The sequence below is a fragment of the Triticum dicoccoides genome, chromosome 6A, assembly GCF_002162155.2.
Source record: "Triticum dicoccoides isolate Atlit2015 ecotype Zavitan chromosome 6A, WEW_v2.0, whole genome shotgun sequence".
In the NCBI taxonomy this organism is placed as follows: Eukaryota; Viridiplantae; Streptophyta; class Magnoliopsida; order Poales; family Poaceae; genus Triticum; species Triticum dicoccoides.
The window spans coordinates 456,953,002-456,962,499 of record NC_041390.1 but is presented as its reverse complement, the minus strand read 5'-3'; positions in this window follow the sequence as shown (position 1 = coordinate 456,962,499).

The following is a 9,498-nucleotide window of genomic DNA, read 5'->3' as shown; positions in this document are numbered from 1 at the left end:
AAGGTGCCTAGCGACATCGTCGATCCGAGGATGGTGCCCGGTTATGGCAATGTTGACGATTACCTGCCCGACGATGTACATTATGATACCATGGAGGTGCAGATACACAAATACGAGTACTGGAAGCCTCTCGTCAAAGATGAAAAATCTTTAACAACGATGATGCGAAGATTACATGATTGGTACTTGAAAATCTGCAGAGAGTCTGGGGGGAGGAGTACTTTGTATGCGAGAGTTAAACCGGAGCATGACCTCGTTGGAATTGAACTGTTGCCTATTCCATTTGAGGAGTTCTATTAGTTTTTCAATCAATTGGCCCTCGATAAAACAACAATCACCTGCTACTGTCTGTAAGTACTACTACTTCTGTCATTAAGTCTCTCTATATAGCTCATCTCTTTCATTGCATGCATTTATAATTATCCTCACTATATTATGCAGAATGAAGATCGCCGAATTGAAGAAAAGACAAATCGGTGATATTGGGTTCGTTAACACATATCTCATAGATGCAACTGAGGTTCAACATCGTCCCGGAGATACCGAGGCCAACTTGCTACGATCATTCAAAAAAAATGAAAACAAAGATATAATACTCTTTCCTTACAACTTCAAGTGAGTGTTACTGTCTTGTGCATATTCGGTTTCCCTTATATATTAGTCCAGGTTATAGTAATGTAATTGATGAGTTATGCATGCGTGTGCAGTTTCCACTATATTCTCCTAGAGATTAGGCTTGAGCAGGGAGTAGTAACCATCTTGGACTCTAAACGAAAAGATCCCTAGGAGTATGCGGACATGACTGAAATCCTCAAGAAGTAAGTTAAATCGATCATTATCCACCATATCAGCAACTTTGTTCATTTCCTGATATCAAGTAATTGTTTTCTTTGTCCGGCAGGGTTTGGAGAAAATTCACCAGAAAAGTTCCGGGACTGCCGAAGGAGCTGTAATTTAGACACCCGAAAGTAAGTACTATAGTAGCATGTTCCGCGCATCTCCTAGTGATTCAAGCGCTAGTTTGATCAATACCATTTAGTATTCTTTCTTATTAGTTTGATTGACCTCTATTTCTTGTAAAGTGGTTGTGGCAGGAACAAGGGAATGATTTCTGTGGATACTACGTCTGCGAGTCCATCCGCCACACGACCTGTGAGAGGGGCGGGTACTCTGACGAACAATATGAAGTACGTAAATAACAACATTCACAATTTTATTTTATTATCATCATTTGTATTGAGTTTCATTCATTCATATATATATGTATTGACCCCCTTCTTCAAATTAGATGTTTCGGAAGCGGGATGAACTCCTAGCACCAGCTCGCATGCGAGCAATTCAAGAGGAATTGGCGGCATTCTTTCTTGACCAAGTGATCGCTGAAGACGGAGAATACTATGTGGACCATGAGTCCGTATGATTATATTTGTAAGAGATAATTATTGTATATATGTAGCCGGTAGTGTCGGATAGATATACGAGAACTTGTTGTTCGACCAATCTCTCGGAGAAGGAGAGGTGGTCGATATCACTTCTCTCTGTATGCATATATGTTCATGATGATCTTCTGTTTCCTTCGTTTGCTTACTAGCTAACTAGCATGTCTAGTCCTCTCTATACGTATGTATAGTACGTAGCGTCGACCAAGCACGGACATAAGAGAGGACACTTCTCTCTATTAATTATAGCTAGATAACACAATATATGAAAAACCTAAATTAACCCCCCAAAACCCCCAAACCCCCCCTTTCAAAAAAAAAACAAAAACCCCAGCCACAGAAATGCTGACGCGTGGATGCCTGTTGGTCCCGGTTGCTGCCACCAACCGGGACCAAAGGGTCTCCTGCCTGGGCTCCGCGCACAGGCCACGTGGATGTCCTTTAGTCCCGGTTCTGGATTGAACCGGGACTAAAGGGGCAGGGCATTAGTACCGACACTTTAGTCCCGGTTCAGGAACCGGGACTAAAGGCCCTTACGAACCGGGACAACATGCCCTTTTTCTACTAGTGATATAATACTACCAGGTTTGAATAGTTTGTTATGGTTGCTGTCCTCTGCATCATCATGCCATGTTTCCCAACTTGCAAGATTCAGAACCAAAAAGTAAGATTCAAATAATAAGTACAACAAAGATGCATACACATCTCATTGATTCCTAGCTTGCCAGATTCAGAACCAACAAATAAGATTCAAGTAATAAGTACAACAAGATGCCTACACATCTCATTGATTCCCAGCTTGCAAGATTCTGAACCAACCCATTAGAGCCTTTTGATAAAGTGAATATCGGGATTAAATCCATCTTGGCTAGCCGTGTCATACAACCCAAGAACTTGGCGAATGCTCTTGACCATCACAACATCTATAGTTGAGTATTCATGTTTGCGCATCACAGATAATAAAGAGCATGATTACTATAATAGTGACACTAGTTGAAGTCAACCTGCAGCTCCACTCGATGATTCAATTCATGCGACTTTTTCTGCAGTTCACCTGAAATGAAGCAAAGATTGCATCATTCAGCTAGCAAGAAGTACTTGCTCTCGTGAGCTTGTAGGTTCTTCTTTAGTAGTTGCACAAAAATTGAGCAACATTAAGGTTGGCTGTCCTGCTCATGTAAGGTGCAACTATAAATTGCTTATCCTTTTGTGCAGTTCCACTAAAATAAAGTGACATTGTCGTGATAGTGACGGCTCATCTTGCAAATGCTAATAAAATGTTGCATGAAATTACCAGCAGAGTTTGACAGAGATTTTGGAAACTCCAATCACCATTTTGTGCAGTTCCACCAAAATTGAGAGATGTTGCCCACGTGACATTTTAGTTGAACTGCACAAGACACTCATTCCAAAAAAAGTGTTTTGTGTAGTTCACCAAAACGTCACAATAGCAACAAGGTTAAATGGATATCGCTATCTGCACAAAAAGATAGAAAGAAAACAACTGCTGGTCAATAACAAGATACGAAACATACATAAAATGAAAAGAAGCATCTTAATTATGTTCATGGAAATCACTCAAGGACAATAGAAATTTTAAAACGTCAGCAATGCTTTCATGTTATCAGAAGCATTACGATCAACAATGACATTCGCCAAATATGGGATTACTTTAATGGTGTCATTGCGTGTTTACCAGATATAGTAGATCAACAACAGCTAAAGATTTGGTTTAAGGGCATGGGACCATGGGGACACCAGGACACTCAACAGCATAAAGAAGCAACTTACTTATCATACTGGGGAAAACCGCAGGAGTGCCATTTGTAACACAGTTTAATTGCATCATATCACTAGAGGGATTAGCTTAACAATAACACTGGTTAGACATGTCCTTAAGGTAACAATGTGATCGCTTCATTTTACAAGCGCCCTTACATTAACAACAACAAAAGGTGGGTATAAGGACATGCGGCAGTGGACGCATCAGCACAATGTACCTACAAGGAGGCATAAAGTGGTGATGCCGAGTTTGTTCATACTCTATGAGGGCAGCAAATTTAATCTTGGAGAACTTTGACTATGTGAGGGCAGCAAATCTAATCCTGGACATACTCTGTTGACTTGTCCACCAGCCACCACTTTCTATCCTTTTTTCAACCAATAATAGATCTGTTTCTTATCCAGTTTGTACTGCGTTTTTCCTTTATTTCCTTTTTCAACCAAGAGACTTGTTGGGTATCCGGTCTCTACTACTTCCCCCATGTTATTTCCTCTTTGAATCAAGTCCTAGATTCATGCTACGACTTCCCCCTTTCTTCGTTGTTTGAACCAAGTCCTAGGTTCGACTGCATGAAGTAGCTTTACCTCTAATAATACTAAAAATTTAGGTGGCTTTGGAAGAGCTGATGGAAGTAGAAAAGGATGCACATGCAGACATGTGGGGAGCTAGGGCAGTAGAGCAAGGCCGCTTTCAAAGAACTTATACCCGAGGGTCGTCGGGGTGTCGGTGGCGGTAGGTCGGATCTGCGCACAATACGACAGGGAGGAAGAAGGGTCGGAGGACCTCCCGAGCCGGCGCTGTGTCGGGGAGAACGACACTGGCAGAGGATCGAGACCCACTGGCAGCTGTGGGTTTCCTCCCTTGCCAGTGATGACCGCGTGAACGATGCACCTAGTCCTCTACACACACTGGCCAAAGGGATCTGGCCGGATCTTTGACCAGCGGGGAGCAGAGAGAAAATGTCGCTACCGTTGTCTTGTTTAGATCTGGAGAGGATGAGAGAATGGAGAGAGCAACCCTAGTAAAGCAAGTGCCTAGGCCCCTGCCTACATATATAGTGGAGTGATTATCTTTTTCTCTCCACAACAAGCATTTCAATCTGTGTACGTGGCATTAAAGAAAAGAAACTCTCTATTTAACATGACTAACTGTATGACTCCTACTTACCAGTAGTAGTATTGTTCACTTGTGCTCCCCGGCCCTCCATTCATTGAACAACCCCACGGGTGAATATACATACAATACTAGTATTTATTTAGAACGAACAAGCTTGAACTATTTTCGCGTAGTTAAAAGTTGAGGGCGGGGCTTTTCCCGTGAAGTAGCGCGGCAGTTTTCGCATAGGCGGTTTGGCACAGAAGCAAGGAGGGTGAGGGAGTAGCGGATTCAAATTACTCTTGGAAAGGTAGGGATGTGCGATTTGACGACGCGTTACTGCTGGAAAGACGGGGTCTTGTGATATGACTACTCACTATAGTCATTAATTACTGGCGCTACGTCCGGGGTGATGCCCCCCTTTCGTTCCCCACTCTAATATGGTGCATGATGCGTCGACCCGGATGCTGGCTCTCCCACATGTCGGCGAAGTACGTAAGAAGGAGCAAAGAATCATGCAGTATATATAGTGTATATACTAGTACTACTACTCACGTCGAAGGAGTGTGAACCACGGTAGCCCAGTGAACCAGCAGCCGATAGGCCATAGAAAACAATGTGGTGATATGGCCATAAAAACAATGTGCCACAGTCCAGTCTGTAGCATGTACAATACTACTCCTCTTTGTTTGGATTCTTGAGTTAGAGCTAGTTTGGGCTGAAATAGCCTCAAAGTATCCAAACACGAGGGGTTAGTTTTAGCTAGTTTGCTCTAACCCAGCTAAAAATAGTAGCCCGGTGAAGAGGTTCTAATTGGGTTATTTCTCCCGAGGCCAACTAAATGAGAACTTAAAAAATCTCCCCTTCCCCGAACCAGATCTCTCCCTCCCGACCCCCCTCGCATGACTCCTCTCTGTTCCCCATCGCACCGCTCCGCCACTCGCCCTCTCCCTCCTTCGGCCGCCCTCTCCCTTCGGCCTCCGACGTCCTCCTCCGGCCGCACTCTCCCTCCGGCCTCCAAAGCTCGCCCCGCTCCCCCTTCACCGGTCATTTCTCCCCCTCGGTCGCGCGCGGCAGTGGCGCATCTACCAGGGAGGTCATGAGAGGGGTGAGTTCATTCGTTCCTTCTCTGTCTCATAGCCATATCACTGATCTTGCTCACTCTAGCGCTAATTCAGATTTGGAAAAGTAGATCCTGATTAAACTTGTTATAGATTTGTGGTGCACACATGGAATTATTTGATGCTGCTTGAGGAGGTAATAAATCTTTCTAGAGGCCCAAAGATTCAGTTCACCTTTCTAGGTATTTCAGTTTCAAGCTTGCATTATTTCTAGAGGCCCATGTTAGTGTTCTGGGAACGGGGTTCCCCAGACTTGCCTCCCTGCGGCCCACGGCATGGCTGAACTAGCAGGTCTGTACGGCCCAGCTTCATCGATGAGGTATTCAAGACCCTCGCGAGGGGCCAAGCCTCACGAGGCGGGCGACGCAAGACATCCTCAGGAGCGGCCTCGCCTGGAAGGCTCACGATGGGCAGAGAGATCAAGGCAAGGCAAACCTCGCGAGGTCCTCGTGACGTGAGCCATGACGATCGAGACCAGGCGGGCGCCAGCGCGCGCCGCGTCCTTGCTTCCTCTTTGGTGCCAAGGGGGCAAGCACAGGCGCGGAGTACCGAGGCATCAAGGAAAGGTTTCCATATCGGTGCAACGAGACCAAGACCAAAAGGACGGCAAGACAGAGGTCACCATGGAGCCCAAGACAATGTCACCACCAGAGCCTTTTGCAGGCGAAGACTACTTTTGTCAGGATAAGCTGTCTAGCTGTCCCCTTTCAAATTGGCCATTGTTGGCTCCCTTCCCGCTCAATATTTGGGGAGAGGACCAGAGCCTATATAAGTAGAACTAGCCACCATAGTAGGGGGCATGAAAAGAGGAGAGGGAGAACTCATTCAGAGGCATCTCACCCACACAAGTTCGCCAAGCACAAGAACACCTCAACCTCAGGAGGCTGTTCTTCCCCTTGTACTGTTCATCATCAGCCCAAGAGGCAATCCACCACCACCACACTGGAGTAGGGTATTACACCACAACGGTGGCCCAAACCAGTATAAATCTTGTGTCTTTGTGTTGCAAGTTCGTCGAGTTCGTCCGCGAGATCTTAGAGAGCTAGGGCGTGGATCGATAGGGAGAAAACCTTCGCGCGCACCCCAGTGTTCGAACCTCGAGGGTTTTGCCGGAACCCGTGATCCGACATTTGGCACGCCAGGTAGGGGTGCGTCGTAGCTTCTCTTCCGTCGATCTGCGCTCCGTCGCCACCGCGCTTCGCCCACATGGCAGGCATCCTGCCACCGACTCCAACGGCCAGCGTGGACGACGGGGCCAGAGGGCTCCGAGCCCTGGCCCCCGCCCTGCGGCGGGTGCGGTGGCCATCCAAGTTCAAGCCGAAGATACTGCCGTGCTACCATGGCGCAGCAGACCCGTCAACTTTCCTGCTGGCATACGAGGAGGCCGTCCTCGAGGCCGGGGGTGATGACAAGGTCATGGCCAATTGGTTTCCCATGGCCCTCGCCCACGAGCCGCACGCCTGGCCACTCAACCTTCCCGGATCCACGGTGGCATCTTGGGAGGAGCTGCGCGACCTCTTCACTACGCGCTATGCGGCACCGGCACACCACGCGGTCGCGGCCCTTCTAGGCGGCTCACAGGCGCCGCCTTCAGACCGCCACATCAAGCCGTTCCTCGGCCAGATTGGTGCCGCTTCCAAGCGCTCGGGGGTTCCGCCGGGCTGGGCTACGCCTGAGGCCTACCTCGCCTTCAGCTTAGAAGACCACCCCGTCACCACCACCGGCTCGGGCATACTTCCGATGCTCTGCACGCCCACCATCTGCAACGTGGCCCTCACCAAGACCCGCATCAACGGTGGTGCTGGCCTCAACTTGCTTTCCGTGGAAGCCTTCAGACTTCTTCACGTGCCGCTTGAGCATATTAGCCTCAGCAAGCCTTTCTCAGGAGTTGGTGGCGGCGCTGCCCGCCCCCTGGGGCAGATCCGCCTTCCCGTCACCTTCGGCATGTGCGACAACTACCGCACCGAGCTGGTCGACTTCGACATCGCCCGCATTGGCCTCCCGTACAAGGCCATCCTCGGGTACCCAGCTTTGGCCCAGTTCACGGCGGCGACTCATCCAGCCTACAACCTCATGAAGATGCCTGGAAGCAAAGGTGTCCTCAATGTCAAGGGGGGCACCAAGGAGGCCATGACGGTGCTGAAACTTGCCTCCAGGACCGCTGCGGCGGCGCAGCCCGTCGGCGCTGGTGCCCCCGAGGCCAAGGAGGCCATGCCAACCAAGAAAAAGCAGCTTTTCACCCAAGGCAAGGCAGAAACCAAGCAGGTGCCAGTCGACGAGGACGGCTCCTCAGGAGCCACCTTCACCATAGGTGCCAGCCTCAACCCCAGCCAAGGGGAAGCATTGGTGAAGTTCTTGCATGCGAACAAGGATATATTCGCATGGGAGCCCAATCAGCTGGTGGGGGTCCCAAGAGAGGTGATTTAGCACCACTTAAGGGTATGCCCCAATGTGCGCCCTCTGAAGCAGTGAGCAAGGCGGTAGTCCACGGATAAGCAGGCCTTCATCGTCCAAGAGACCCGCAAGTTGTAGGCGGCAGTTGCCTTTCGTGAGGTTAGATACCTTGAATGGCTGGCGAACCCCGTCATGGTGCTGAAGAAAGGCGGGAAGGAGTGAATGTGCGTCAACTTCACCAACCTCAACAAGGCGTGCCCTCAAGATCCGTTCCCTCTCCCACGCACCGACCAGATCATCGACTCCACCGCCGAGTGCGACCTACTGTGCTTCCTGGATGCGTTCTCAGAGTATCACCAAATCAAGATGGCGATGGAAGATGTAGAGAAGACATCCTTCCTGACCCCGTGTGGGGGGTACTGCTACATCTGTATGCCCTTCGGACTGCGCAACGCGGGTGCCCTTTCAGCGGCTGATGCACATCGCTTTGGGGCGGCAGCTCGGGAGGAACACGGAGGCTTACGTCGACAACATTGTGGTGAAGTCTCGGGAGGCGAGAACCTTGATCCAAGACCCGGAGGAGACCTTCAGAAGCCTGCGCCAGGTGAACTTGCGGCTTAACCCGGAAAACTGTGTGTTCGGTGTCCCTTCCGACAAGCTGCTGGGATTCCTCGTGTCACATACAGGGATCGAGGCGAACCCGAAGAAGATCAAGGCCATTGAGGGCATGAGCCCACCGTAGACCCTCAAGGAAATGCAGAAGCTGGCTGGTCGGGTGACTACATTGAGGCGCTTCATCTCCAAGCTGGGAGAGCGCGCCTTACCCTTCTTCGACCGAGCCTTCCAAGACCTCAAGAGATACATGACCAGCCCTCCTATGATGGTGGCGCCACGGCCTCTCGAGCCTCTAGTACTTTATCTTGTCGCCACCCATACTCCGCCAGCACTGTGCTAGTGGCGGTTCGGGAGGAGCACCAGGACAAGAGCGCACCGCACCAAGCTACGCCGCCAGCCGAGATGACGTAAGAAGGCGCAACAAGAGCCGTAGCGGCAACAACAGAAGACCAAGCTCGGCAGGATGACGCCGTAGAGATTCCCGCAAGCGATCAGGCGCTAGGGGTCCTTCCATCTCAGGAAGCACCCCAGCTTTCACAAGACGCGGGCCTCACCAACACGCTGGTCCTCGTCGAGCACCCGGTGTATTTCGTTAGCACGGTGTTGAGGGACGTGAGGGCACGATATCCCATGCCTCAGAAGCTCCTGCTCGCGCTCCTGGTGGCCTCGTGCTAGTTGCGACACTACTTCCAGGGCCACCCTATCAAGGTCGTCTCGGCCTACCCATTGGAGACGGTGCTCAGGAGCCCCAACTCCGCTAGAAGGGTCGCTGAGTGGAACATTGACCTGCAGGCGTTCCAGTTGGAGTTCAACACTACCAGGGTCATCAAGGGAGCCGTGCTCGCTGATTTTGTGGCAGAATGGACGGAAGCCCCGGCACTTGAAGTGGGCGAGGACCGGTCCACCTCGCCAGGAATGGAGGCACCCGACGGATGGGTCATGTATTTTGATGGTGCCTTCGTGCACCAGGGCACGGGGGCTGGAGCAGTACTCATCTCGCCCATGCAGGACAAGCTCTACTACGCTGTGCAGCTCTGTTTTCAGCAGGGCG